Source organism: Euprymna scolopes, chromosome 12 (assembly GCF_053919585.1).
Source record: "Euprymna scolopes isolate OS-2025 chromosome 12, ASM5391958v1, whole genome shotgun sequence".
NCBI classification, from domain to species: Eukaryota; Metazoa; Mollusca; class Cephalopoda; order Sepiida; family Sepiolidae; genus Euprymna; species Euprymna scolopes.
In genome coordinates, this window is record NC_136493.1 from 62,322,388 (window position 1) to 62,328,395 (window position 6,008).

Sequence of the window (6,008 nt, forward strand, 5' to 3'; positions counted from 1 at the left end):
CGTTGCTATTGGTGGTAGAGAAGGTTTCTTGTAATTATTGAAGGAAACAATTTCAGTCTTGGCAGCATTGAACGTGACTATCCATTTTGTCCCTATTCCATTACAGATCGGAGGTCATCCTCTAGTGTTTCTGCCATTTCTTTAGATATGTATTTATTTGTTTTCCTGTCGTGCCTATTATAGAGTGTGGTGTCATCAGCATATATAGCCATCTCAGGAGCAATTTTGTCGGGGCGGTCATTTGTGAATATTAGGAATAATAGAGGTCCCTTGTGGCACTCCCGCATTTATATCATATTGTTTAGTTGGTTGGTTGTTTTTGCTTTACGGCATATCAAAGCTTTTCGGGTTATTTAATGCCGAATCAAAAGATTTTGAAAAAAAATTTAATAGAATATATTTGTTGTTTTTAAGTCCGTTTCTATTTAACCCATAGTTGAAACCCTAACAGGTACTACCACTCTGGGTCAGAGTTGACCTGGGAGCAATGGTAATTAAAGGGTGGCTCCACACTCCCAAAGCCCACAAGCTGGGGCCTCACCACTGGATATAGTTTAAGGTCATATCCTCTGCAGGGGGCAGTCGGTGTATTCTAATGCCCCGCCGACAGGGCCCATATTGTTTAGATATACGACCGTCGAGGACAACCTGGATTTTTCTCTTATCTACGAAGGATTAATTATGTTGAGTATTCTACCAGTGATACCGTATGATCTAATTTTCCCGAGGAGACCCTCATGCCATACCCTGTCAAAAATCTTAAATATATCTAGAGCTACCGCCCTGCCCTCCCCCGCTTTGTCCAGTGAATGGTATATACGTTCAGAGATTACAGTTAGGATGTCTACTGTTGAACGGGCTTGTGTAAATCCATATTGTTGGTCAGTCAGAAGTTTAGCATCTATAAGATGATTGACTAGAGCATGGTTAATTAAGGTCTCAAATATTTTGGAAAAAGTGGGAGGAGGCTAATAAGTCGATAATTTAATGGGTCAGTTCTTTCGTCAGAATTATTGAATGCTGGTACCGCAGAAGCATTTTTACAACAGCCCGGAAAGCAGGATTCATTAAGGCATCTGTTTGGAGAGAACTGGAGCTACTTCGGCTGAGCACTTTTTTAATAGCACAGCTGGGATAAGATCGGGTCCACATGCTTTTGAAGTGTCAAGTGTTTTTATGATAGCACGCACCTGAACAGGGGTGATTTTTAGATCGTCTAGCGTGGCGTCTGTCCGCAAAGAAAGTCAGGGAGGGATGGTTGAAAGGGTCCAGTGTGGAGCTTGAGGCAAATCGACTAGCAAGCATGTTAGCCTTCTCGGTTGCTGAGCAAACAACCTCGTGATTGTTGGTTAGTGGGAGAATTGTTGATTGCCCATCATTTACTACGCTGTTGTAGATTTTCTAGAAGTCACGAGTTCCTAATGTTTGTGCTTCGGTGCGCTTTTTAGTGGTTTCAGTAAATTCTCTCTTAGCTGTCGCTATTTCTTTCTTAACGTCACTTCTAGCTTCTATATACTTTTGTCTGTTTGAACTGGACTTATGTCGGTTAAATCTGCGGTATGCATGCTGCCTTTGAGGAATGACAGTTGCACAAGTAGAAGTAAACCATTGGGAAGAATGGGGCTTGCTATAAAATTTCCGCATGGGAACATGTACTTCAATTGCAGTTTTGAATCATTCAGCGGTCTACTTTGCGCACTGTCCAGCAGTGCATTCATTTATATATGTCAGCATATTTATATATTAGCAGGCCGCTCGGCATTACTCGGCATTACTCGGCATTACTCGGCAGTAAAATACGTTTAAATATAATATTTTGATCAATGCAGATTTCTTTTTTATTATTATATTTTGTTGAACTCAATATATTTTAATGATTTAAAAAGTTTAATACAATGACCCCTGCACCACAACCGAATGACAAATATCGAAAAATTTGACAAAAACATTCCCCATCAACTCCACCATTTTTACAAAAAAGGGGCCACTTTTTTCGCCGACATTTTCGCAAGTCATCATCTCCGTTGGATTGACATTCAACGCTCTCGACTTCCGGTTACGCAATGAAGGCATCAGCTAAGACCGGTTTTTTTTTTCTCATTCGCGTTACGGGTTCGAACCTGCCTAGCTACTTTTTTAACACCTTTCTTCCCTCAAACTGCCTGCTGTTGGTTAGATCCCCCCGCTACTACCACATTTTTATCCCCCCCGCGTTTCTTACTACACCTCTCTCTCTCTCTCTCTCTATATATATATATATATATATATATATATATATATATATATATATATATATATGCGTGTGTGTGTGCGCGCGTGTGGGTATGTTTCTTACTACACCTCCATATATATATATATATATATATATATATATATATATATATATATATATATATATATATATATATATATATAATATATATATATGTGTGTGTGTGTGTGCATGTATATATATGCCATTATTTTAATTGACCTATATGAAATTATATGCATACTTGGAAATGCAGATTTGTCATTTACTTATGCATTTATTTTGTTTTCTCTTTTCAGGTAAGTAGTGTCTTTAAAGTGGTGTCTTTAAAGTGGTATCTTTAAAGTGGTGTCTTTAAAGTGGTATCTTTAAAGTGGAAAACATCAGGTAAATAAAAAAGGATCGTGTTCTCTAAGATTGTTAATCTCATGGATCTGATACTTGCACTATCCATCTAACCATGCGTTCACATGCATAGAATAGTTTTAGTTTCCAAATACTTATACATTTTCTTGTTTTGTAAAGATGATATATGACGGTAGATTCAGCCTCCAATCAAGTCAAAAATAACTAGGACAATGCAATATATGTGAGAGTGAAAATGGTAGAAATTTTCTATTCCTTCTATATAAGTGGTTGAATATTGTCAATGCCGTCTTATCATTAATCCTGTATTAAGGCTGTTTGGAAACAAGTATGGGTTGCCTCTAGAGCGAATTTAATGTTTTTCTGCCAAAAACTAGCGAAAATTTTCCCGTCGAAACAGCATGGTATATTTCACTATGGAGATGAATATTAATTATCTCATTAGAACAGAATTGTAATTTCATCTTAGTATATTCGATTCAAGTTCGAATACAGCCAGGATTTTTAAAAAATGTTACACATACACTTTTAAAGTGTCTGTTTTTCTCTTCATTTTTTTTTTTTTGATAAACTATGTTTTATTTGTTAGAAATTAGGTAAGAGTTATTGATATTCTTAATCATTAGAGAATCAGGTGCTTTTTACTGTTTCATGCATTTGTTTTGGGCGTGTTTGAGAAAATTGATCAACCTTTTTAGGAAAGTATTTTGAGCTTTTTTCATTCTAAATTTATTGCCTGAATGAACGACTCACGATACCAGAGATTACATACAAAAATATTATTCGTATGTACTGGATTTGGCGGGTCCATGAGCAATAGTGTTATATTCATTTCCAAATAAATTTTGGGTTATTAATGAGCTAATGCACATCTGCTTGGGGGGAGGTAAACAAGTTAATAACATAGATATTTTGAAAAAAAAAACATCAGCTCTCACTTACGTTATAGAAGTAAAGGTGTCAAAATTAGAGAAATATTATTTTAGATGTTAAGGTTTATTTTACAAATATTTTTAGTAAAATATTTGGAATATATATTTTATTTCACTCTTTCAGCCAGGTAAAGCTAAATATATCTGCTAATCCAAAAGCATATATAATTATTTCCACAGTAAAACAAAATCGCAGTTCACATGAGCCATAAAAATTTAAAAAACCGGATGTCCAAGATTCGAGTTTCGCTTTCATGGGGCTCAACAGTAAGACAAGTACGAATTAGGATTCGAAACCCGTATCTCATGCATGCGAGGCGAATACCCTGCAACCTAAGCAACCGGACCACACACAAAAATTCCCCTTAGTTAAGAGAGATCAAGCAAACTGCGGCGAAATCCATTATCGAATGACTCTACTTTATTTTAAACGAGAGGTATGGTCGTCCAATCACTGAGAACCCAAGTCAATATCTCTCAAGTAGGATTTTTTACACTCACTGGGACGACGTCATCCAACAAACAGATCTAGCGAGTAGATGGCAGGATACTCGGCATTACTCGGCATTACTCGGCAGTAAAATACGCTTAAATATAATATTTTAATCAATGCAGATTTCTTTTTTATTATTATATTTTGTTGAACTCAATATATTTTAATGATTTAAAAAGTTTAATACAATAACCCCTGCACCACAACCGAGAATCGACGCCAAAACCTTTAACTTACAATTTACTTTTTCCTTTTATGTTTATGCCTGAGCTATGAAGGCAGGCTGTAAGGCTAAAAATTAAAGCATGAATCAATAGCTATTACGTTACGTATGCATATTTGTAATGTCGTCGTTCGACCTTAACCTGGCAAATTCCATTTCTTTAATTTTCACACTTTTGCATAGAAGTTCTGCATTGGTTCGAATACCCTATATATTAAGTTTCATGCCTGTAGAAAAAACCTGAAAGAGTTTGGTAGGAAAAATTTAAAACAAATATATATACGCACATATAAATATATACAGAAAAAGGTTTGTGTTTATTATAACCTCTTTTCGCAAATCTTACGCAAGTATAAATCATGTACAATATCTGCATGAATATAATATTATGTAATAGCTTACTAAAGTTGATTATTCCATACGAAAAACGAAAACAATAATAGGGAAATTATTAAAATGAATGTTTAAAAGAATATGAAAATTTGCTAGATATTTAGCATATGAATGCAATTCCGCTGCCCATAACAATTGTATTTTTTTAAATAAATTGATAAAAAGGTTTTTAATATGAATATCAATACACAAAACTCAATTTATAGGAATAATGTTATGCATATATATACATATATATATATATATATATATATATATATATTACAATAAAAATACGTGTATGAAAAGTAATATGGTTAAGCTAAAACATGGAAAAGTAAAGGACTTCTTGTAAAAACTGGAGGACAAGATATTCTAGTAAAATTATAATAAATTTATAGCTTAAAATATTGCAGCATTAAGAATTGTTTATATAATGATATAAATTGAATTTTAAAAGGAAATCTTAATGCTGCAATATTTTAAGTTATAAATTTATTATATTTTTTTACTAGAATATTTTCCTTTTCTTTTTCAGTTTTAACAACTAGCCCTTTACTTTCCATGTTTAAGCATTACCATATTATTCTCCATGCTCGCATGTTTCTGTAGTAATCCATGATTTTTCCAGGTTGCCAGTAAATTGTAACTTGTTCTTTGTTTAATTTCAGTTTTATTTTTTACCCCTTATAAACATAACATGCACATATGTAATAACAATGTACAGCACTCGTATGCTTTCAATAAAATCCCCTTAATTATCTCCCTTTCATTCTTTTATTTTTACTGTTTCACTTGTTACTTCTCTTTTCGCGAGAGCGGTGAATAAGTAACAACAAACAGTAGTTCCTGAAGCTATGGAAGCCAGTCATAAAGAACGCCGCTCACCTCCTCACGATTTTGAACACCAGTAAATTCGTCATAACTTTTGTTTTACTGAACAAAAATTGATTTTTTTTTCACAACATAATGATCTATAAACTGTAATAATTGTTTGAAATTTGGTCACAAATGAATAAGCGGTGAAGCTTTAAAGAAGTTCTAAATGACTAAAACTGCCACTTAATCATATATTCGAACACAACCGGGTTTGAACGATATATATATATTAAAAAGTGTTAATACTTTGCAGCTGTCATAATTGATTTCACATGGACACTGATAAATTAATAATGCTTAGCCGACTAAAGCATAATTTGATTAGCCTATATAAACACTAATTGTATTGGAGTTGCAAAACCCAGAAAATGTTTTCTTCATATTTGCGTCATTAACAGAAAGATAGCTTGGAAAGGGTAACAAAAAAAGATGAGACCCGAAATATATTTTTAAATAAAAGAAAGGAAAAGAAGTATGATAGCAAAAATTGGT